Source organism: Myripristis murdjan, chromosome 4 (genome assembly GCF_902150065.1).
Source record: "Myripristis murdjan chromosome 4, fMyrMur1.1, whole genome shotgun sequence".
NCBI lineage: Eukaryota > Metazoa > Chordata > Actinopteri > Holocentriformes > Holocentridae > Myripristis > Myripristis murdjan.
Window position 1 is genome coordinate 9,198,952 of NC_043983.1, and position 26,001 is coordinate 9,224,952.

Sequence of the window (26,001 nt, forward strand, 5' to 3'; positions counted from 1 at the left end):
AAGGCGGCACTCCACTGCCTCAGTTTAGGGCTGCCAAGTGCAGGAGCCAAGCCAAAAGTCGGAGCTGCTGTAAGACATTAATATCCTTTATACAATCCCCAAGTGAACCCGACAGAGAACAAACTCGTGCGAGAATGGGTGTTTCCCATGTTTGATGTGGGAAACCTGCCTAACACACATTCCAAAGCACCAACCCTGGTGTACATTAAATCAAAGTCCTTGATAAACAGAAGAAATAACCCCTATTTAAGTGACAGACATATTTATTAAAAAAACAGAAAAAAGAAAGATTCATCAATCTTTTCAACTACAAATATGGTGAAAAATATTCAATCCATGGAAAGAGCCATGAGGTATGTACACTGAAATGTTGACATAGTTTACAGGCTGCGTATTCCTTGTCTTGACAAAGTCTCACCATATCAGATCTGAACTTTGTAAAGCCTGACCACAATGTAAAAAGTGGCATGCAGGATGTGGACGCCTCTCACCACAGTGCACCAAGAAGGAGCTATTGTTCGAATGTGAAATCTACTATTCTCGTGTTTTCAACAACCCTCCCTAAGCCAACATAATTAAAAGTCAATAATTCCATGTCCTGGAATGTGGGGCTGGAGTCAAGCTTGTGCTATTGAGAATAGTGGCATTGCGTAGAGACTAAATGTTTCTGTAAGCAAGGCAGTGTAGCAAAATCTAAATGGATAAACTCATCTGCCACAAGTACATTAAGTGCATTTGCTTGATATGAGCAAAATGTACTTCAAAATGAGCTGGAATGACAACTCTTTTGTTAGAACAAAAAGTCTCCTGCACACTGTCCATTTTACTTGCAGTCAGAGATATTTAATGACAATGTATTATATAAATAAAATAACCTGATGAAAGTCTCTGTACTGAAACGCTGTTATATATCTCTGACTGCAAGTGAAGCGGTCAGTGTGCAGGAGTCTTTTGTTCTGTTTTTGTTGAACTATGGTCTTCTCCTACACACCTGTAAATCCATAGGTGTGCAAAAATACTGCCCTTTCAATTCTCCTTTGTTAACAATTTGACAATTCAACAAACTGCAAATTTTAGAACTACACTGCTTGCATGTTATTAGAAGCTCTCAAACCAATATTATCTCCTAGGGAATGTCAGAAATCAGATACGAGATAGCCGTCTGAGGGAGCAGAGAGTAGTGTTGCGTGACAGCTCTCTTTCATCATACAGACGACATTAACTGTATCCGAGTTTGAACACATAATTGCAAACTGAACAAGTCACTGAATTTCAATATTTAGGGGCATCTTTGTGATAAAAGATTCAGCTCCTTTTGCTCAGTCCACATTTCAGCTGCCTGAAGGCTTTAAAATCCCTCTGGCTCACCTGCTTCACCTTTGTGAGGAATGTAAATTTCATCAGGGAAATCAATGAGGGATTAATGGCTTGCCTTTTACCTGGATTAACCTCAGTGTATTTCGGGAAAAGAGTCAAGTATTTTGTAAATTTAGTGTAAATTTAAATGAAACTGATGCCAAAGGGCAGACTGGATGACATACACAGAAGAGATTATCTCTTACACCAGACATTCTTCTTCTTTGCAGAGATCCCGTGCAGTTTGCATACCTAAAGATCTTAAACAAGCATACCACAGGGCTGCGTCAACCCCAGTGTATGTCTGCGTAAACGTCCTGTTTAGATTCCCTGTGATGAGCCAAACATTCCAAACCAGTGTATAAATATGCCTGGCACACCTTCCCAATCCATTTAATGCACACTTGCATGACTTTCCTACTGGCCACATACAGGCTGTGAGCAAGTACAACAAATTGAGATGTTTCACTAATCGTGTGAATGAGCATGTCGTTTCCATGACAGACCAAACAAGGCATTTCAGTCAACTCTTACACAAATAGCTGTGGTTCTTTCTGAACCGACGGTGGGGCGTTATTGGCAGGTGTGCCTCGTATTTCAACATGAGCACAATCATGTCTGTGATGAGAGCAAACATCAAGGTGCAGAGTCTGATACCAACCACATCTGTCTTGTTCTGAGGAAAAAAATGCTTCAGAGATAAGTTTACCAGGCGAGTATTGTGTAATTAACATTTACCAATCTAAGGATGGCGTGTGAGGCTACTGCCATACAGTGACTTTAAAAAAGGTGGACAGCGCCAGTTTATATATTTTTTGCTCCATGTTCTAAACCTTGCTCATGTCAAATACCAGATAGCATCAATCTGAACGTGTTATCTGTGCTAAGGGAAGTGAAGGGAATATTTAAAGCCAATATTCTTCCCTAAATCTCCAATGACTTAAAAAAAAAAAAAAAAAAAAAAAAAAAACTTACTCAAACAGCTGTTATTTGTATACATGAGCAGGTCTAACAAGGCAAAACACATCAGATTCTAGTTTGATGGCATCAGGTGACACTTTGTAGAGTTGATCAATTGACTGGATAGCAAATTTGACAGGTATTGTAACAGAGGCCAGTGTGATTATATGAGATGTTACTCCCACTATGAATTTGGTCTTACTTGGGTTTAAAATGTGTGACATCCTAGACTGTAAATTAATCTTCCTCAATGTTGTTAATGTTCACAATTCTAGATCAAACGACACATTGCAAAATGTGAATCGCTTAGGGGAAGGATTTTCCTTTTAAAAAGAACACTGTCCACTTAAAAAAAAAAAAAAAAAAAAAAAAAAAAAAAAAACACAAAAAGCACAAAAAAGTATGAGTGTGAGTGTCCAAGTCAGGAGGATAGTCTTGTGACCAACACATACCCTCCAAGAAAGGAAACAATATTTCTACACCCCAAGGCACTGAGGAGATAGTTGTAGGAAACTGAAAATTGAACCCATTGTATTCCAGTTTGGTGAAACCAGAAAACTTGGCATGAACTCACCAAACCATCTTACAAGTCCAAACAGCTGAAGGTCTACCCCTGACTTTACTGTGCAATCTTTTGTGTGGTTATCACCGCACACTCAAACATATGACATCAAGCAACTGCCTCTAATCTCCGCCCATTGATGTCTTAAGTGTTATTGTCTCAAAATTCGTACCAGTAGCTCACAGATGTCCTTGAGAAGATTTTTATCATTGTGCAATGGCTTTGTGCAAAGTCAGCAGTACTGTTTGTAGTTCCACAAGAGGACTGACCTTAAAGAACTTGTCATTATTGTAAGAGGGGCAAAAAGTGTCACAGTGCAGTCTGCATTACAGTAACACACAGAATGAGGCAATATTACTGCAGACACATGACTACTTCAGCTGTGTGCCATCATAAAACTACTTCAGTCCCTCTGCTCAGGAGAAATTAGAGTCAAATTAGAGGGCTTCACCATTTGTATCCTCCTTCACAGACACTATTCTATTAGTGTGAAAAAAAAACCCACTAAAAAATAAAATGATATTTTAGAGTTAGTGCAAAGTGATTGATTGATTAGACTGAGCAAACACTTTCTACACCTATCGGGCTGCTCCTATCCATTCATCTGTAGGCAACCATGACAACAAGGTGGCTGGTTTACAACTGCCAAGGAGATACGGTACAGTGGAAAGGGAAGATTAACATTTGCTATGAGAGCCGTGTTAATGAATCATAGGGATGGAAAAATGGAGCTCAAGAGGAAGGAGTTAATGATGAACAAACTGGGGCAGAGAATAAAAAAAATTCACAGGGAAAGAGCAGCGGTAGGAATCCCATTAGTCAAACACACAGTAAAGCATGTGTAACTAAAAGGACTGTCAGGAGGATACTTAACAAGACAACCAGGGATTTTCTGTCAAACACCGCCGGCATTTGAGAGAAGAACAGAAACCATCCCTGAGGAAAGAAGTTGAAACCACTGAACCTGAGACTGAAAATCCACAGGTTCAACAAGTGGGCCAACTTGAGACCCAAGTTAGTTTCCCCAAAGTTTTTCCTCTATAAAACACTGAACAACTTACCTTGTCGTGACTAGATTTTCCCCCTTCAACTGTCAGATGCCAATGAGTGCCAGTGTCGACTCCTGTTTCACAGCAGGGCAAAGCCTCCTTGTAAACTGAATAGGCCGGGGCAGCGGCAGCAGAAAAACAGAGCGAGGAGAGAGAGAGAGAGAGAGATGAGGAAAAGAATGAGAGAGTAAACTGACAAAGTGTGACTGGTACTGCAGTCCTCCAAGTCCCCACCCTCCCTGACTCACACAGTGGATGAATAACTAGCTCAGAGAAAGAGAGGGAGGGAAAAAGGTTGAGCAAGAGAGAGAGCGAGCAAGAGAGACTGTGTCTGAGCGAGCACCAACAAGTGCAAGCAGGGTCAAAGCGAGCAAGAGAGAACCGACCCTCTTGTTAAACTTGCACAGCGTAAAAAAAAAAAAAAAAATAGCAACGCACACAAAGATGCTAGGGTAACAGACCACTTGGCGACTGACACCCTAATCTCAACGACTTTCTCCCTTTATGCTTCCTTCTTGCACTCTCCGCCCACCTCACTGAAACACACACATGCATACACACAACTATAGAGTTGGCCTGTAGGTTTCTGGCAGGGGTGGGCTGATAATATTATTCACAGGCAGCGGGCGAGAAATCAGTGGCGACTCTGTTATCATGAAGGGGGCCATTGTTACGCCTCTACCGGCTCCCTGCCCAGCCAACACCCATAAAGCAAAGCCAACATCCATTTCTCTCTCCATCTGGAGGTACAATAAATATTATGACTAAAACGCCACAAACAAGTCAAAGAGTAGCTGCATGTTATGTTTCCTTTAACCTGTCAAGTGCTTCTAACCTGCTGAGATAACCAGAGGGGTGGGGTTAACCACAATACCGCACACCATTCAGCCAAAAATATGGATCAGAAAGTATCCTGAAATGTCCTTCTGATGCCTTCCTATTATTATATATATATAATAATATTAATAATAATATTATTATACTATATTAATTAATTAATTAATTTATTTTGAAATTTATTTTGATTTTGTTGTCCACCTGGCACCTAAGTATGTTATTTAAAAACCAATATACGTATTCAGATTATAATGTCAACCAAAAATTGAACACATGCTGTCAAATGATACTACGATGTCGATAAAATACTACTACACATGTATTTTAAAGAACTCAAACACACTCGAACCAAGGAGCTAGAACGCATCATAAACCATGCTTAAGATTAATGTTTACATAAGGCTGGGTGCTAATGCTCATGGCAGACAGCCATGATTGCTGTAACAAGAACGCAGTGACTCATATAAAAATGCTTAACATTCTTTTGAGTATACAGCGAGTAGATTCCTGTCTCCAATACGAAATCATTTAGTCTAATCTCACTGACACATCTGGATGTCCAACAAGGAACAAAACAGTGATAATAAAAATGTTGTGACATTTTATGCTTATGAAAATCACTTGGTCATCTGGTGGCAGGTGACCTGAATGTTTCAGTTTTAGGAATTTGCTGACTTGTAGGTCAAGGCAAGTTTACTGATATGGTGCATATCGACAATGCAATTAATGACCTGCGTGGTTTCTTTTCATGTTTCTTTGATTCATATTTTATGGTGCTGTAAGTGTCTTGACTGTATTGCATGGGTGAGACAATGAACAATGGAAACCCTATTATCCCTTTCATTATTTCTTCTTATTTAAAAATATGAATAGTTTTTAGCGTTGATAGTTATTAAACTTTGTTCAACAGCATGCCAAATTTCAAAGATTAAAAATCATGTAATATCTGTCAGGCAGGGTGCACTCTTGCACACCTATACTAACAACATGCAGAACTTAAGTCTAGTACAGACTGTCATAGCCACTGAAATTATTTTCCTTTGATTTAAACCAAATTGAAGTTTTGACAACACAGGTGCATCAATGCAGCTCTTAGACTTTTGGCGTTGTTATTTTTGATCCAGCAACAGATAGCACTTCACAGGTGATCTTGTCATTGTAAATAACCTCTTCATTGTCACAGTGTGGGCAACTGGGCTGGTTCTACCTGTCGCTCTGGCCCCAGGGGGGTGGGGGTAGGGTATAGTGGCAATTTTCCAGAACTTCTCAGCCCTTCCTCCAAGACACCAAAACATGCCTCACTAGCAAATACATCATCTTGCTTTGCTATAGTCCTTGACAGTGCCATTTCAAAAATGATAGTAATCCTGCAGTGTGAAACCAAAACCTGTTCCCATCTTGCAAAATAAGAAACATAACAGTCATAAGGGAAAAGTGCAGAAACGTCAACTATGTTGGCATAAGACAGCAATTACACCCAAACCCTGACTGCTGGAAAGATTCAGTTCAGAAATATTAATATTATAGTCATCAAAAGTGACCTTATTCCAACCATACCAATGACTGAAGAGTGGTGTCTAAAAAAAAAAAAAAAAATCGAAGCTAAATATGAGTGGAATATAAACTTAACCTTAGATCTACGGAAGTATTACAAATGCTTCAACCAAACAAAAAATTCAGTGCATCATGTTAAGTGATACATGCTATCACACATCCACAGCTGCTTGATCACACCGCATGCAAGACAACTCCTTCACAAATCAGCCTTTTGACTGTGAGTTTTGTTTACTGACATGTTATAATGCCAAAGTAGGCCTAGGCGATATGGACAAAAATAAAAAAATAAAAATCTAAATACTGATATTATGATAATATTGTAGGGATGAGTGTTGTTGCTTTCAATAATATTTACACAGAGATTTTGGATAATTATTAGTAACGTGCATATGAAGATGAAGCAATTAGAGGCAAATAATAGAGCAGCCTTAAAAACCAGGAAAAGACAACACTTAAGTCATATCAAATACAAAATGCCAGAATATACTGACTCGATATAATGATATTGCCCAGGTCTATGCTGAGTTATTGATAGACACAGCGAATCAAACCATCTTCTACTGTATGGCATGTCAATACAGAGAGTGTTAACACAGTAGATGCATAAAGTGAGCACAAGTTTCAGATTTTCCACCAGCATATTCACACTGTGGTGTGATGAGCCTGGCACAGCTGAAAAGGCCTCCACCACTTTACAAATCCACTCATCTCAATCTATTAGGAATGAAAAATATCTACTGCAGTATGCCTATATGATCAAAAGAGCTACACTGCATTGTCACAGCATTGTGGGTAAGGTGATGATGTACTTAAAATTAGGTTAAATTGATATATAGGGTGTATTTTAGTGAAAGTTTACAGTTTTTTCTGTGCTTCTGCTCAGGACATTCTGGGCATTTTCTTCAAGTGAACTTTACAATCCACAGGAGAGTTTATATCATACCTTTTTAAAAAGTCAGTGTGTCTGTTTAAGTTTTGCATGACACATTCTATCTGCCTACACCATCTACAACACTATTAAAAGCATGTGCAACAGAGAGAACACAAGGTTAAATATGTACACAGATAAAGGACCAAAGGGTAAAAGTCAATAACCAACATCCCAATCAAGCCAGCAGGTGACAAATGTGTTCAAGAGAGAAGAATTACTGTACTGTCACTGTACTCCTGAGACGTATGGTGACAGCACCCATCGCCCTCTGACAAACCATTTCTCCTCAGTCCAGATACTAACTGTGTGTAGAGATAATAACAAAGACGTTTAAGTTTAACAACAGTTTAACATTCCACGCTGGTTACAACTAAGCCTTATCAGAACTTGTTTAGCTGCTTCAAGCATCCGCAGCACGTAGGAAGAGTCACTACCTGCACATCAAACGTTCAAGACTCAAACATCCGCGGTTCATGCTTATCTGTGACCTATGACATACTTCTTGCATGACAAATGACACCAAGAATGGAGGACCCCGGAAAAGCCATTCACGTCGCATCATTACTGGTATGAGTCATGCCAACTCTGAAACTCAGCACTGAACCACTGAAAGAGTTAACAGATTATGAAAACACACTTCAGTAACCAAAACTTCCCCAGTAATAGTAAGAGACCCACCCGCGCAACATAAGGATGTGGTGAAACTTGCCCCGACACTGACATGTTGACACTTCTTCCGGTGTATTTGGGTGACAGCGGAGGGGAGGGGGAGGGGAGGGGGCAGTTCCACCCCTACCTGGCAAGTACTGACACTAAAAGCAGACCACTCCCTGGATATTCACCACTAGTTTCACTCTCTGCGCCGCCCCCATACACACTCCTACTAGTCCCACCTGCAGGTCACTCTGGAACTTTCCACAGACAACATGCTGCACTTTGCAGCAACCCCATGTTTATGAATGAGCTCGGTCTAATGCACATGCATAAACTGCAACAAATCAGAAGGGGCTGTTGGAAAGCAAACTTAATTTAATAACTGAAGTTACAACATGGCAAGCTTAGATGGTAAGATCCTTCACTATAATCAAGAGGGACTCTTCTGCGAAAGCACGCTGAACTGATTTAAACAGATTAAATAAATAAATGATTGACCAAACTGAAAAGGGTAAACCATCAAACAAACAAACTGTGGACTTTGTAATATAATTGGGTCAAGTGTGAAGCAGAGCAGAGGGGTATTTCAGGCAGAACATAACCCTGAATTCTCAGTTGAACAAGCAAGTTTTGGGTTTTAGAACAGTTGGTCAATCAACTCTGAGTTGGTTGAACTTCAGTGACCAAAAAAAAAAAAAAAAAAAAAGTCCCAGGTTTCGCTTAACTCTGCAGGGTTTTAACGGCTTAATTTTATCCTAATGTAGCTGTATTAGCTCTGGTCGCAGGTGAGTTTATGAAACACACTGACAGAGAAAGTCAACAGAACACAGAGCAGACACACGGAAGAAAAACACTGTAAAACGTGTCAGAGGCTGATTTAATCTGTCAACACGCGGGGGTTAAAATCAACTCAGGTTCAACGTGCAACAACAGGCTGTAGTTTAGATTTACTTGCCTGAGTGATTAAATCTCCTCCTAGTATCATTATGCCTTCCTGTGTGATCCAGTAGGTTACATACAAGTATTGAGTCAATGGCAGATTTATTAGTTAATCCAGACTGATGACAATACTGAGTGTTGAACTACGCCAGTAAATACTGCTGGAACACAGTAAAGTTCAGAGAAGAAATGTCATCTCCTCACCTTCATCCATGGTTCCTGACCAATACACCATCCTGTTTACTTCCAAAACCTGATTGGGCTAGCACGTACATATTACCTCAGTAACACTTAGGGTAGCCTATAGTCAAGAAAAGGAGAGAGACGCCTGGCAGAGATCTGCACTCTGCTGAGTGCACTCTTCAAGATTTTTCCATTTAATTTGCTCTCTCTGGGGCAAAGGGGTCAATGGAAAAAGACAAGAGAGAAAGTAGGAGCTTGATCATATAATATAGGCCTATATCATAATGTCATATATGTCTCTCAGTTCTAGGCTGAAAATCTTTATTTGGACCCGGCTGCTTCCCAGTTATTGCAAAAATGTTTTATAAAGTGTAAATGTAATAGAAATGTTTGTAATTTATGCTTCTCATACACACAAGACAATATTAAAATACAAAGCAACTTGTACTTGTAATTCAAGTACTATAGACCCAATGTGGGGTTATTTTTAAATAGTTAATTAAATGCCTGCATTCACAAGGGGGTGGGGTGGATGATATAGGCCAAGTGCACCATACACTCGACCTTTTTGGCACGCTGCTCCACACACACAATCTCATTCCATCATAAGACACTTAAGGACACCACATGGCTGGCACTACAGTAACAATAACAGTAGTAGCACTAGACCAGATAGCTCAATGACTTGTTGTGGACTGAAATCAAGTCAAATTTATTCATTAAGCACATTTAAGAACATCCATCCATCCATCTTCTGCCGCTTATCCGGAGCCGGGTCGCGGGGGCAGCAGTCTAACATTTAAGAACAACAGTTAACCAAAGTGCTGTACAACTACAATAGCAAAACCACCCAAAAAACACAATTAAAAAATAAACAAACACTAGTTAAAAGGCAACAAAAAAACCTATTATACTGCGTTAAAAGGCAAGGAATAGAGATTTGTTTTAAGACAGGATTTTAAAAAAATGCAGTGTAGGAGCTAGCCTAACATGCAGAAGCAACTTGTTCCTACTGAAAAGGCTCACCCTCCCCTGTGCTTCAACCTCGATTTTAGGACAACCAGAATCGAGTGGCCAGCAGACCTGAGTGACCTTGGTGGGACATGTGGTTGTAAGAGGTCAGAGATACAGGACGCCACTTAACGATTTGTAGACAAACAACAAAATCATAAAGTCAATCCCAAAATCTACAGGGAGCCAGTGAATGGAGGCCAGTATGGGGTAAATGTGCTCTCACTTGCGTGTACCCATTACGACGAGCTGCAGTTTTCTGGACCAACTACAAGCACAAAAGGGAGGCCTGACTAACACCAGCATAAAGAGCCTTACAGTAGTCAAGTCAAGATGAGATAAAAGCAAGTATACCCCTTGCAAAACCATTAAATGATAAAAAGGACTTGCCCTTAGATAAGAGCCTCGGCTGGAAAAAGCAAGATTTAACCACTGAATTTATCTGTTTGTCCTATTTAAATATCAGGACATCACGTTTTACTGCAATTAAAGTTTAAAAAAATCTACAGCTTTGATGTCCTCGAGTTGATCAAACAATGGTTTTAAAGAGTTTGCATCTTTTCTGGTTCAAAGGCAGATAGCCAGTAGACCCGCTTTATGAAATAGCCCTCTGATAGACAGGCTGGGATTATGCAAGACTTTACCATGACTGGAATGTCACTTTCCATGTCTGCCAGGAGTGTCTACCTGCTGGTATGACAAACACTTCCATGCCTCCGTTTCAATTATGCAAGACCCATGAAGTGATCGTCCTCTTTGTTTACAATCTACAATGTCTCTGCATAAACACTAGCACTATTTTTTTTTATTTTTATTTTTTACTAAACCTCCCCTTACCTTGCTTAATGACATTAAATAAGCCCATATTTGAGTTTTGGGTATGTTATTGTGCCATATGACAGGCTGATGTGTAAGAGCGCATATTAACACTCCTGGTAACAGGCTAGTTCATTTGAATAGTCTAGTGCTGACAGTCATCACATGTAATCTTAAGGTGAATGGCATCTTAAGTGTCACTTACCTATTCCGTGCATCTGCAAAGACTATGTAGGCTTAACTTGACTTTGGCTCAACTAAAATCCCAACTCAAACCCTGAATGCAGAATTTTCACATAAACCCAACCCTAAATTAATCCTGGCACAGTTACTGAACATGCACCCAAGTATGAGGATCACATAAAACTCAGCAATCAGACACACATTTAGTTGCAATTAATTTGGCATTTTATGAGTGTAAAAGTCCTTGAACTTAGTGACATTTCCCTTTTGAAGACTTCACTGCAACTTTGACAGCGCATTGTCACTGAACCTGAACGGTTTCAAGGTTTACAAAACATTATTGATGTAAACTTGGTGTTATAGCCTCAGTTTAATTGTTTACTGTCTGTTTTCCTAATAGTATCACAAATTTTATTAATTTGAGCAGAGAAATGTATTAAATCCTATGAAGGTAAACTAAACTAGCAGTGGATTACACCCATCTAATACAATTAAAACCCAAAGCAAGACCGCAGACTGTAGTCGTCCCACCTCCCAAATGAACCTCTGGTGTCAGACACGTATGTGCCCCGGGGAAGTAAAAAGTCTAAACTTGAGAGCAAAATACAAAAAAAAAAAAAAACTGTCTCCTAAACAGAAGTCAGTAAGCACTCCGTCCACAGAAAGCTGGCCTCAACAATGTTTGATGTTTTGCCTTTCTTGTTTTTCTATAAAGCAATCACAGACCAGTCAGGTTAGTACGCTGGAACGTGATGTGTGCAGTTTATTGACATATTACATGGTTTCTGCACTGTTCTACTCCAGCACTGTCAATGTGCAAAGCTGCTTTGTACAGCTTTACAAAGCTTCTACACATATAAAGGATGGATATTTACATCCACCAGTGGAGGTGGACTTTCTTCACCCAATTCATTATGTTTGTTTATCTCTCTCTCTCTCTCTCTCAAAGTTATGAATGGAAACCCTCTGGAAAGGAATTGATCATGTTTTCACACTGACTGGCCAAAAAGGGGCTGTGGCGGTGTGCACTGGCTTCTCAGAAACATACAACTTTGTGCCCATCAGCAGACATATGGAGAGGCAAACCCTCCATAACTGGTCTAGACAAACGTGGAATAATTTATTACTTGTGTAGACAACACTGCCCCGCCTGTTTTTGTCCAAACTTGCTACAGTGGTGGCAGTGCATATTTTGACTGCATGGCTTTGGCAGAGATGCACATTATGATGTGCCATCCAGTTGTACAAGCAAGATCAGAGCTACAGATAGCTTTCACTAGATACTTTTTTTGAATCGATGGTGAGATTTTAACTTCCTTGTATTTCCAGTGACTTAACATTCATAAACAAACCTAGTAAGGGCCCAAAGTGAGTGAAGTGAAGTGAACTGAAAGCATTCATATCCAAAGAAGAGCGCAGTGGTTTCTGAATTTGCCTGAGGCTGTCATCATTGCACCACTAATCCCCATTACGCAAAACACTCTCATCATTAGTCATTTAAAATGACCTCCTTTACTTTCACTCAATACTTGGTGATACGTAGCACTAGGGCTGGACAATGTGACAAATCAATATTGCAATTCATTGAAAGGTTTACCTCGATTTACACTGCACTGCACTGTTCATATTCAGTAATGTGATTGTGCTCCAAGTGTTGAAACATATTGGTGGTAATACCCTTGGTTGCTGCAACAGATTTCCCGCAGTGTTTACATTTGACTTCTTTTTGTTTGATGTTGTCTTCACTAAAGCCAAAATGTGTCCAAACAGCAGACATGGCATTTTTCTTTGGTACAAGCTGCTCGAGTCGCTCAGTAGGCTTAGTGTTCAAGTTCCCCTCAATGTTGCTTCAGCGTCTCCGGCTGAACGGGGCGGAGTCACAGGACTACACACGCGGCAATGCGTTTTTTAATGGGACATTCCATGAGCACACAGTGTGGAATGTATACATAACTAATAATAATAATAATAATAATAATAATCATCATCATCATCATCATCATCATCATCAACATGGGCAAGATTATGTTGGTTTGAGGTTCTGAATGTCGGTTTTGATTAATTTTTGATCACTTGCCCAGCCCTTTGTACCACTGAACATCACAAAGGCCTAACTCTAACCCTAACACAATATACTCCATGTTTCAATGTAAGAGTTTGTGCACAGGAAATGAGGTGCTAGATGTGTTCCTGGAGTCGCTGTTGACCTGCTCCTTCAGGCCTTGACAGGTCCGTCTGAGAAAGTTCACTTGAGCTGTACTGAATTAGACACTTTAGATGTCAGTAGGGTTTCCCCAGACAATTTTTCCCCCAGTAAGGCAAACCAAATTAACATTTTGAATGGTCATATTGGCTTATTGGTTAAGGTTAGGTTAAGGTTAGGGTTTTGTTTGTTATGGCTAACATTAGGGAAAGGCTATAGAGAATGAAAGTAAACTGAATATTCTGTCGCCATGCTAAGAAGAACAAAAGAAAACTTCCCAGAAGGGAAGTGCAAAGGGGAAGTCAGTGAGAGCTCATAAAAATGATCAGTGAAACAAGGTCTATAAAACTGTCACAGGAGCAAGATGACAAACATTCAAACATCATCATCTAATTATTTAATGTGCAAGTAGTATTAATGCACATATTTATGTATAATGCACACAAAAAAACTAAGGCACATATTTTTATATTTCTTGTTTCTTTTTCTATTTCTTAGAATAATATTTCTTAGAATTCTTCTCTTGAGAATTTGAGCAACTGCAACTGACCCAGTTTCCCCTCAGGAATCAGTAAAGTGTTCCTGAGTCTACACCTTTGTCAATTCTTGGTGAAAAACAATCACCGCTTGTGCCTTAAGTCACCAAAACCCATGTGGAAGCAGCAGGTTCTGGAGTAAAGTCTCTAAAACAGCAGACTGACTGAATGGGAACATGTGATCAGGAAACGTGAATGACTAACAGTCTCCTTTTGCTCATAAAGCAATTTAGCCCACACTACTCTACTAAAGCCACTCAGTGACTAACAGGAGAGAAGTCTAGTTGTCAGTGGCGTCAACAGGCTGTATGTAAAATATGAAGGTAAAACAGGGCACAGCTTTAAAAGGACCATACATGCTCTGCAAAGTCTTGCTTGGAAAAAACAACATTTAAATGACCTTAAGAGCATTAAAATAACCCTGCAGACTAGGTTTGTTTCCAGTGGGTGGAATCTGATATATAGTTATATTTCTTTTTTACTATTTTGCTTCAAATGTTCATCCTTCACATAATTTGTTGACACTGGAGGCTGATGAAGTGATAACATGCAATGCTGTAGCATGTTAACTGCCACACTGTTGCTTCAGTGTTTGCATAACACAGAAACCTGGGCTGGTGACCTGGATGTCCTTCCTGTCACCAGAGTGGTTTCCAAGCTACCACGAATGTTGACATATCTACATGGCGTGATCCATAATTTAACTCAGATGAGCAGTGTCAGGCTCATATTAGGTAGTGGGCTGCCCTCGTTCAAATGAGACCTCCCAGGGAGGGACCAGATTATTTTTTGCCAACATCAATATAACCGGAGCTGACATATGGATATTTCAGGCCACTTTCTGATTTATCATTTTAAAAATCAATCTATTTTTATCCTACCAATCAATGAGAAATTGCATGTTGGCACATGAAAATAAAAGAAAGTACATAAAGCAGAGGAGAGAAATGCAATAACTATACAGCCTTGCTATTTACCTCCAAGAGGGAAAAAACTGCTCTTTCCATCTTTCTTGAAAAGCATTCCATATAAACCTATGGCTTTATTGATAGCATGTTTGCTAAACTAACATAACACAGCAACGGTCAGTACAGCAACTAGATTTTCCTTTACTTCCAGCTGATTCTACTTAATTTAGCATTATTCGTCATTAATCATTAAATTACCAATTTATCATAGAAACCTTTTATTTTTTTCTTATTACGCATAGATGATTTTTTTTTTTTAAATGAAATTACATGATTACATCGAATACCCCTGGATTTGGCCACCATATCTTATCTTTGACTTCTCTGACTTTGAGGGTCATCATTTGGGAGCAAAAGTCTGTAAGATCGAAACTCAGAAAAGAGGGCAGATGTCAAAGGGCGCTCACCTGGAGAAATATGTTACACCTGATTCACAGGTGAAAAGCTGATGCTCAATTTTCATTGAGACGCATTGTAGGACACAGCATACAGTATTTCCTGTCTGTTTCAGCTTTGAGATAGTGATCAATTATCTGCCACTGAGACCGAGAGCCTTGATCACCTTCCTCAACACAAATGTGGCATTCCTGCAGGACCAGGCAGTGCCTGTGACAGTCCCAGACACAGTGTGCTTGGGGTAATTGTTAAACCCGAGTGTAAATGGGGAAGTGTATTACTAGTTTACATCGCTGTGAAACGGGTGCACCTCCATAAGCCGCAGCTGAGGCGTGCACAGCGGCTGTTTTGCATGCGGACACTCATCCCTCACTGTAACTTTATGATAAGTGCAGGACATAAACCTGGACTTGACAGGCAAATGACCACAGAGGCTGTGCTGAAGGAGCACGTCAACGCACCTTTTGTCCACAGCGCAGGTGCAAATGATGAGGCCGGGCGAGACAGCCAACAGTGTCAACTCCACCAAACAATAACCTGTAGTGTAGGCAGAGCGACAAACCTGACTGATATGACACACACGTCGCTAGTTAACACGTTTTCAAAGGATACAATTTTTGGCGCAATACTAGGTCGCGCGGTAGGCGGTGTCGCGCGCTTAACTTTTAACTCCGTTACATGCAAGAAATGATTCTGCCTTTAATTCACACCCAAAATGTCACTTGAGGTTGACAGTTACATTCAGTTCTGGCTATAATGATGGCAAATGCGTGTCAAAATGAAACTTTGTCAATGAATGAGCTCTCAGTCAAACCAGAAGTCACACCATCTTCCGCAAACTGTAATAACGTTTTTTTTTTTTTTCCCCTGTGAAAGCAAACGCACCTGAAGTTAACCAGACGCACATTAAGTCAGTATGGTTTCTACGAAAATAGTCTCGGAAGTTACTTACTTGAAACAAACTGGCGGACACTGTCGAAAGCAGGTTGATGTGCGGGCCGTGACTGAAGCTACTTTGCCGTCTGCTTCCGTCTCCTTCGCCTTCTCAAAGTCGTCTGACCCAGCCCTTTGATGGAGCTGGAAAAGGTGGAGTCATCCCCCGCTGCCCCGAGCTAGTCGCCTGATATGGACGTAATCATCATCAACAAATATCGGTTGGTACCTGGCATCAGCAGCCTAAAATCAATTAGTGTTACTTTTCTTTCTTTCTTTCTTTCTTTCTTTCTTTCTTTCTTTCTTTCTTTCTTTCTTTCTTGGGGGCTCTTACATTGGAAATGCATAAGCCACAGCCACACTGAGAGGGCTGTTGATTTTTTTTTTTTTCGGCATTTCTGCTTTAATGATAAAACGACAGTTGAATGAGACGAGAAGGCCAGGGGAGAGAGGGGATGTCATGCAGCAAAGGACCGAAATCAAACCTAGATCACTGCAGTAAGGTAAGGACTTGATACAGTGCACCCTAAAAGGGGGCTGCTGAAATCTATCGAAGTGTTGCATTAACTGGTGGGACTGGACTAACATAAAGAATGGGACAGTATTGATTATTACACGTTTAGCATGAAAATCACACATGCAGGCAAGGTACAGCAATGTCATTATTCTCAGGAGGACTGACTGTCTTTTAGGTGGACTGTTTTTTTTTTTTTTTTTTTTTTACAAGGCTATTCTGCTGTTGTCTCAACAGCTTTTACCCTCTGGTAGGCACACTACAGAATAAAAAGCAACACCGTTTACTCAATGCTTTTATCAGTCTGAATGACATGACTTGGTCCCCAGAGAAGATAAGGGGGTCTGCTTTTACACATCTGTCGAATAACAGCAACTGGATGGTTTACATGCACTCTATATGCTCTGATATGTGCTTCATGCAACCCCAGGCCACTGATTGGAAGGGAACTGGATACAGGGCTGCAGGCAAGCTATCAGTCACCGCAGGAGACTTGGAGGAATGGATATATAACTGGATGTACACTACCAGTCAAAAGTTTGGACACAACTTCTCATTCAATGTTTTTTTCTTTATTTTTACTACTTTCTACATTGTAGATCCATACTGAAGACATCAAATATATGAAGCAAGATATATGGAATTATGTAGCAAAGAAAAAATGGTTAAATAACTCTAAATATGTTTTATATTTTAGATTCCTCAAAGTAGCCACCCTTTTCTTTGTTGACAGCGCTGCAAACCCTTGGCCTTCTCTCAGTGAGCTCCATGATGTAGTCACCTGAAATGGTTTTCACTTCACAGGTGTGCCTTGTCAGGGTTCATTTGTGGAATTTCATGGCTCACATGAGGACTGCCCCAGGAAGGGAAGACCAAGAGTCACCTCTGCTTCTGAGGACAAGTTCATCCGAGTCACCAGCCTCAGAAATCGCAAGTTAACAGCAGCTCAGATCAGAGACCAGATAAATGCCACACAGAGTTCTAGTGGCAGACACATCTCTACATCAACTGTGCACAGGAGACTGTGTGAATCAGGCCTTCATGGTCAAATAGCTGCTAGGAAACCACTACTAAGGAAAAGCAACAAGCAGAAGAGATATGTTTGGGCCAAGAAACACAAGGAATGGACATTAGACCAGTGGTAATCTGTGCTTTGGTCTGGTGAGTCCAAATTTGAGATCTTTGGTTCCACCCGTTGTGTCTTTGTGCGATGCAGAAAAGGTGAACGCATGGATTCCACATGCCTGGTTCACACCGTGAAGCATGGAGGAGGAGGTGTGATGGTGTGGGGGTGCTTTGCTGGTGACACTGTTGGGGATTTATTCAAAATTGAAGGCACACTGAACCAGCATGGCTACCACAGCATCCTGCAGCGACATGTCATCCCATCCGGTTAGCGTTTAGTTGGACCATCATTTATTTTTCAACAGGACAATGACCCTAAACACACCTCCAGGCTGTGTAAGGGCTATTTGACCAAGAAGGAGAGTGATGGAGTGCTGCGGCAGATGACCTGGCCTCCACAGTCACCGGACCTAAACCCAATCCAGATGGTTTGGGATGAGCTGGACCGCAGAGTGAAGGCAAAAGGGCCAACAAGTGCTCAGCATCTCTGGGAACTCCTTCAAGACTGTTGGAAAACCATTTCAGGTGACTACCTCTTGAAGCTCATCGAGAGAATGCCAAGAGTGTGCAAAGCAGTAATCAAAGCAAAGGGTGGCTATTTTGAAGAATCTAAAATATAAAACATGTTTTGAGTTATTTCACACTTTTTTGTTTACTACATAATTCCATATGTGTTCATTCATTTTGAAGCCTTCGGTGAGAATCTACAATGCAAATAGTCATGAAAATAAAGAAAAAACATTTAATAAGAAGGTGTGTCCAAACTTTTGACTGGTAGTGTATGTCTGGTGTGTTTGTCTGAGTGTGTCAATTGCAGACATGTTCCATGCCCAAGGTGAAAGCCCTCTGCTTGTATAGTAGTCAGTCATCCACCTGCTGAGCCACACTGGCTGATCCCTGTCTTACCTGAGGGAACCAGGGAAACTGTCAACCTTGTCCCACCTAGGCCTTGAGGACAGATGTAGCTTTCAGCACCAAAGTCCAGAAGTGCTTTGCATATATAGATTCTTAGGAAACAAACAGAAGACAGTGGATAGTTTCACATGTAAAAAGTTTGCCCCCAAGCTGGAATATGAAAGTTACATTTTTGCCAATACAATGAACTGTATTGTGTAGGCACATATCTAACACATCTAATGCATCAATCAACTAAATAGGCTACATCTTTAGCAAACCAACCATTAAAAAGAACCACTAATCAAACAACTCATCTTAATAATTGGTCTTTGAGTGGATATATGTGTTTGGGAATGTGTGTGTTTGAACTGTGCACTTGTTTAGTGAGGAGATATCTGCAGCTCCCTCACAATGCCTAAAACCACTTCTCCAAACATAGGTTTTAAATACATTTTGTTGAGGGTTTAAATGCTTGAACAGACAAGCAGGGAGGTTTTGCAGAGTAATGACAGAGCAGAATGCTGAGTGAGTAGCAAAGGTGAGAGCAGGCCAGCACACAGAACAAGTTTCATTTTTGGGTGGAGACGGTGGCTTTTGGAACAAAGCAGTGGCAAGGCAAGGCTCCATTGATGGCAGGAACCAGACACCAAGGAATTTTCCCAGTCTGTGTGTGATGGCACTCTGGGGACCCTCTCCTTCATCAGGCAGGCCACATTGTGGAGGACAGCACAGGCCACAGTGATGTCACATGCCCTCAAAAGGCTGACCCTTAGGTCCTGAAGACAGTGAAAGCGTGCCTTCAGGAAGCCAAAGGTCATTTCAGTCCTGGCCCTTGTCCTGGCATGGGCAGGACTGTAGGCCTGCTGTGCTCCCTGGGGGTCTGTGGTGTCAGGAGAAAAGGCTGGCAGGCATACTCCCTGTCCCGCAGCAACACACCAGAGAATTCACCTGTCAATACAAAATCTCATCCTCACAACCTCATAAACAGAGTGACATTCTTGACACAGCAATGATGTAAAAAGTGGTTATTAATAGAGGTTGTGTGGCTCACCTTGTGATAGGTGCTGATAGATTCCGGAGGTCCAAAAGACTTGGGAGTCATGGACTGAGCCAGGCCACTTTGCCACGACATTGCTGATCAGACAGTCAGCATTGCAAATCATCTGAAATTATAAGATGAAGACTATTAAACCAATCAACGCACATCACAAACAATGTACAGTGTTCATTAACTGACAATATCAAAAAGTCATGTTCACCTGAACATTAATGCTGTGAAAGGATTTCCTATTCACAAAACCCGCCTCATGGGCACCTGAGGTGGATTTTATTTTGATGTGTGTGCAGAGGAGCATGGAGCATGAGGAGCAAATATAAGGATAAGAGGAACTTTATTTATCCCAGAGGGAAATTCAATGAAGTCAGTGAGCTCATCTATTTATCAAAGTGTTATACAGTCTGTATGTTGCCTCCAAGGCATTTCTGTTACTCATCTGTAATGTGTGTTTTAAAAATAATTCTATTTTATATGTGTTGTAGTTAAAATGTTAAAAAAATGTCTATTGAGGGGATTTTATTTTGACAGTAGAGTTACTGATGACTGATGACACAGGGATGGGCTGGGGTATCAGATTTTTAGTCACCTGGAAGATTTAGTGCTAGAGGAAATTCTGGCAGATGGCAGCGCTTCCTGACCTGGTTCCTCTGTACTCAGCCAAACAAACATTATGTGTGTGTATGTGTGTGTGTGTGTGTGTGTGTGTGTGTGTGTGTGTGTGTGTGTGTGTCTGTGTGTCTGTGTGTCTGTGTGTGTATGTAAGAGAGAATCGTGGGGTGGGGGTCTAGAGGTTGGGGTGGGGGGTGGGGGGGGGGTGTTTTTAACATGTAAAGCACTTTGTGCTACATTTCATGTATGAAAAGTGCTCTACAAATAAAGTTTTATTTGATTTGATTTGATTAATCAATACAGTATGGCAAAATGGCACATTACCAATGGAATGGAAACACTCAATTATTGTTCCAATTCGAAAACCTGATAAATCAGCTAATGATCCTACATCATATCGTCCAATTGCATTGACAGCGGTGTTAAGTAAAATTATGGAACGTATGGTTACAGATAGATTGGTATACATTCTTGAGAAGTGGGGGTATTTTGTTCCTTATCAGAGTGGTTTTAGGGCAGGCCGATCCACCATGGACTCAATCTTGATGTTAGACTTAGAAATCAGGAAGGCTCTAGCAAATAAAGAAGTTGTAGTGGGGGTGTTTTTGGATATAGAGAACGCGTATGACATGCTGTGGAAGGAGGGATTAGGTTTAAAGCTGTACGATGCTGGAATCAGAGGAAGAATGTTAAACTGGATAAATAATTTTCTGAGGGAGCGCAGGGAGCGCACCATCCAAGTAAGTCTTCTGTAGAAACTGTAACTAATGGAACTAATGGTGATCAGCCCAGTCTTATTTAATATCATGATCAATAATATTTTGGTGTGTCGTTGTTCGCAGATGACGGAGCCATTTGGAAAAGAGGACGAAATCTGGACTATATCCATAGAGAACTGCAGCAAACACTAGAGTGAGTGGAGGCTTGGGCAGAGGAATGGGGTTTTAAAATCTCAGCTACAAAATCCAAGTATGTTGTTTTGGGCTATCAAAGGAAAATGTCAAAACTGGACCTCAAACTGTATAAAAGACCTATTGAAAGGGTTAAAACTTTTTAATTCCTTGGTGTCTGGTTTGAGGAAAAAATGACATGGAGGGAGCATGTAAAGAAAACAGTTGCTAAGTGTGAAAAGATTATTAATGTTTTGAGATGCCTGGTGGGAACAGACTGGGGAGGAAGTAGAGAAACCCTAATGATGATATACAGAGCAATTATAAGATCCAGCATAGACTATGGTTGTATGGTATATGGGGCAGCAGCTCCTTCTGTGCTCAAGCAGTTGGATGTAATACAGGCCAAGGCACTACGGATATGCGGGGGAGCTTTTAGAACTACCCCCATTCAAGCTCTTCTGGTGGAAATGGGGGAAACCCCATTAGAGTTGAGAAGGCGCAAGCTGGAGCTGAATTTCTGGGCTAAATTACAGAGCTGGGGGTCCCTCAATCCTGCCACAAGAATCTTGGGAGAGCATTGGGAATTGCAGGGGAATAGTGCAAAAGGGAGGAAAGGGAATCTAATGCACTCCTTGAAAAATAAAGCAGTGGAGCTGGGAATACCAAATTTACCCTTTGGCCCTGTGGTATTTAGGCCACCTGTCCCACCGTGGCTCCTACCAGAGCCAGACGTAGACCTCTTGATTTTAGACAAATTAAAAAGTAAGAATGCAGGCAATCCAGTGGCTCTAACAAGCAAACATCTGAAGGAAAAATGGGCAGGGTATATGCAGATTTACACTGATGGCTCCAGAAGTCAGATTTATGGAAGGGCAGCAATAGGGGTGAGCATTCCGCAGTTACAAATACAATATGGAAAGCGGATATCAGATTGGGCTTCAGTTTTCACTACAGAACTTGTGGCAATATTATGGGCACTTGGGTGGGTGGAGGAAATCAGACCAGAACATGCAGTTATATGCTCAGACTCAGCAGCAGTACTAATGGCGATGAAGGGTGAGAAAAGTGGGGCCAGACCTGACTTAATAGCTGAAATAAAGATTATTCTTAACAAAATAGATAAATTGGGTTGCACAGTTGGATTTGTCTGGGTACCAGCACATGTTGGAGTACAGGGAAATGAGGAGGCTGACATGGCAGCAAGAAGAGAACTCAGCAGAAAGAAAGTAGCAATACAAGTACAATGTGGAAGAGCTGAATATAAGAGCTTAATTCAACAAGAAATAGCAAGAACAAAAAGAGTGGGAACAGGGGAGCAAAGGCAGATTTTATTTTTCAATACAACCAAATACCAAAATCACACAGAGTTTAAAAATGGGGAGGAGGGACACTGTGGCGATCACAAGATTGAGGCTGGGGCATTGTGCATTAAATCATGGGCTGGCAATGGTAGGTAAACATCCTGATGGAAAATGCTCCTGTGGGGAGGAAGAGAGTGTAACTCACGCTCTTACACTATGCACCAAATATAATAAGGAGAGAACTGTCATGCAAGCAGACCTGACAGCATATGGAATGAAGAACACTTCAATTAAGTCACTTCTCAGCTGGGATCATTACAAAGCGGCAAAAGCCGTCTTAAAATTTCTTCACATGACTGGAATGCATACTAGAATTTGAGGCACTGTTTAACCAGCATTAACGGCCTGTGGATGGCAGCAATACACCTTTGATGTGTCTAGTCTGCCGAAAATCAAAAGAACAGGAGGAAGAAGAAGAGAGTGAGGGAGACATGCAAAACGTGTCCTGAAGCTATCCGTAGCCATCCGCTGAGAAACATTGTACAGGCAACGCTGTAAGTGTATTCATTTCATGTGTAAGTTGTTAAAAAAAACAATAATTAGTGACAGTTGTTAAAAATATATATTTTATTTGTAATTAAAAGGACATTTTTGCCTATGCTATTTACATGTTTAAAAACATTCTGCTGGCAATAATTACAGTAATTCTCAGTAATTCTCTGTGCCTGCAATTATGGTTATTCATATTTTAAGTTGTTAAAATGTGATATTTACTGCTTATAGAGTTGCTACACTCTGAGTGAGAACACTACAGTCTGATGGAGTTACATTTACACAATTTCACTCACATCTGCAATCAATTTCACTTACAATTTCAACTGATTAATAATCAGATTACAACTACGTTTTCAGAGATGTTAATTAACTATTTGGATTGTAATTGTGATGGTTTCAGTGGAGCAGTGAGTGTGTATTTGTGCACTACTTATGCATTCAGGCGGTCTGCAATACTTTGCCACGCTTTCTCTTGTTGTTTATAGCAGTGGCCGTGTTGCCCTTCTTTTTGATTTGATCCTTCACCTCCTCGTATGCCTCCATGAGGATTTCTGCCTCCGACGGGGAAAAGTATGCTGCCCTGGTTGCCATGGTGGATCAATGAATCTGTGATCGATCTATTTGAGGAAGCCGCGTGCACAAACTTATCCAGGATAGGTTTCAGCTGGCTTGATGAATCTGTGTCTGCTCATCCTGGCTTGGTCTTTGTGCACCCAATAAAGCCTGGATGCTCTTGTTTTGGATTTGTTGAACTCGGATGTCTTAATCCTACCTTTGTGCAACAGGCCCCTGTTTGTCTCAGAGACATCCCTCATCTTTCTCTCTGGACCCTCAATACATCACTTCAGTTCTCCATCATGTGATAAACTATTTCAAATTTGTATCCTATTTGTATCCTTTTGTCAGTGATGTATGCACTTTGCCAGGTAAGCCCCCTGGGTGCCCTAAAAGAAAGTTGTTAGAAACTATCCAAAAGTGTTTAATTAACTGATGGGACTGGACTTAAATAGAGAATGGTACAGTGTTGCTTATTACACTCAGCATGAAAATCACACTAATCGGAACTTGCGATCAAGGGTCAGCAATATCATTGGGCCTCATTTACCAGCCATTCTTAAGAATAAAGTTGTTCTTAAAACCAGCTTATGCACTGTTGAAGAAGATTCTGGCATTCACCAGTTTTTTCTTATTTGGGATTTGTTCTTAGATAAGAGCAGAATCTATGACACTCAAGAGCACTGTTAAGCACATTTGAGTGCTGACATTAAGGTGTATTATGATTGGTTGTTGTGTTTTCTTGAATCCACAGTGTATAGGATTTAAATTAAAACATTTTTGCATTTATAATATTTTCTATTTCAATTAGTTCACACAACATTATGGTCTTTTAAAAATAAAATAAAATAAAAAAAAAAATTACACTAACACTTAAATTCACATCAATTACGCTAATTGGTGACCATCCTGTGCTATCCAGTAATCAGTGAATGATCATGCTATTTATAGGCCTCTTTTCTGCACCCTATGCCTTCTCGCACAAGGGCATATTTACTGCTGTTACAAGAAGTTGCAGATCGAACCCTGAGAAGGGAATGCATTTTCCAGGACCATTTCAATTTTGTCACAGAGTGACAAGTACCTCTACCACGGGCTTTTCTCATGGATCTGTGTAATATTTTAGAGCCAGCACTGCAGAGCCATACCAGACGGTCCAACCTGTATCAACAAACATGCAGGTACTCTCCACCTTGTGCTTTTTAGCCACTGGGACTTTTCAAAGAGAGCTATCAAAGAAGCAAAGAGGGTGGGCATATCACAGCCATCCATCAGCTGCACTTTCCCACAAGTGGCAGATGGAATAAATCAGCTGGCCTCACATATACAGCGCAAGAACAGGTCCCAATCGAGAGGATTTCATTCCATTGCTGATCTATCCAACACCACTGACGCAATAGACTGCACGCACATGCGTATTAAGGCACCCTCTTCAGATCCATTTCCATATCTCAGCCACAAGCAGTCCCACTCCATCAATGTTCAAGTCATCTGCAACTCCCAGAACCACTTTCTGGATGTGGTCTCCCACTTCCCAGGAGGTGCACACAACTCATATATTTTACAGAACAGGTCTGTGGGTATGAACATCGAACAAGGAGCAACTGTAGATGCATAGCTCATTGGTAAGCATCTTTTAGTAATAATAAATTCCAAAACAGTGTGCTTCTATTCCAATAATGATTTGAATATTAGGAGACTGAGGATATACCCTGGCCCCCTGGTTGATGACACCACTCACCAACCCTCAGACTCACCAGGAGGTGTCCTTCAATCATCAACATGCATGCACTTTCTCCACCATTGAGCACACTTTTTATCCTTTTATGTTTGTAGGATAATCATGGCCTGCTGTGTCTATGTGATGTACCACTTCCCTCTCAGCCACTGCAACAAGAGGATGTCCATCCTGACTCACTCCTGGGACCAAGCAAACTTCAACAGCAATTAATTGATCGTTTGTAGCCTAAAGGCTTTAAAGCCTACAGGCTTTAAAATTAAAGAAATGCATCACTTAAAAAAAATCACACAGGTTCGGTGCTTGTTAATATTTTAAATTGGTATGTATTTCTTTAAGTGTGTCGGAGCTTGTGGCCAGTGTTGAGGCTATCTGTGAGCTAGTCTCTCCTGGTTGTCAAGGATCGCATCTCAGAACAGACATGCAGCGACAGAACGGGACTTGGGCACACGTATGGTAGTGCTGCAGGACAGTACTGGCTGCGAGGTGCCAGGTGCCACAGAGGGTGTCTGTCTCATCAGGAGTTCATCTGTCAGTGATAGCCATCAAGCCATTGTATTGACCTTTTATTTTGGGAGGTTCCAGTTATGCACTATACTGCAAAAGCAAGTCTTTAAATATTGAATACAAACTTAGCACTTAGGATATACATTAGACATGTGGACATGTTGAAGAAAAAAAAT

At 40.8% G+C, this 26,001-nt stretch overlaps 2 protein-coding genes and 1 long non-coding RNA gene across 6 annotated transcripts in view; 2 read left to right on the forward strand and 1 right to left on the reverse strand.

The window, feature by feature from the left end:
- zfyve9b (zinc finger, FYVE domain containing 9b) overlaps positions 1 to 1,397 on the forward strand; it is a 17,933-nt gene extending 16,536 nt beyond the window's left edge. The window contains exon 17 of the mRNA XM_030049352.1: positions 1,387 to 1,397. The gene's annotated coding sequence lies outside the window, so the exon portion shown is untranslated. The remainder of the gene's footprint in view (positions 1 to 1,386) is intronic.
- elovl1b (ELOVL fatty acid elongase 1b) overlaps positions 1 to 16,231 on the reverse strand; it is a 20,520-nt gene extending 4,289 nt beyond the window's left edge. Inside the window, exons 1-2 of one of the 3 annotated variants that reach the window (XM_030049353.1) lie at positions 16,094 to 16,231; positions 3,940 to 4,034 (exon numbers count right to left, since the gene is read on the reverse strand). The gene's annotated coding sequence lies outside the window, so the exon portion shown is untranslated. Of the gene's footprint in view, positions 1 to 3,939; positions 4,035 to 15,602; positions 15,679 to 16,093 lie in introns of all 3 variants that reach the window. The other 2 variants (XM_030049355.1, XM_030049354.1) reach the window with 2 other exon arrangements.
- Positions 16,201 to 25,494, forward strand: LOC115357718 (uncharacterized). 2 transcript variants are annotated; one of them, XR_003928135.1, is made up of 3 exons: positions 16,201 to 16,295; positions 21,119 to 21,188; positions 25,417 to 25,494. It is a non-coding gene; the product is annotated as an uncharacterized LOC115357718 (long non-coding RNA). The 2 variants fall into 2 exon arrangements; XR_003928136.1 differs by lacking the exon at positions 16,201 to 16,295 and adding an exon at positions 16,495 to 16,577.
- The last annotated feature ends 507 nt before the right edge of the window (positions 25,495 to 26,001 follow it).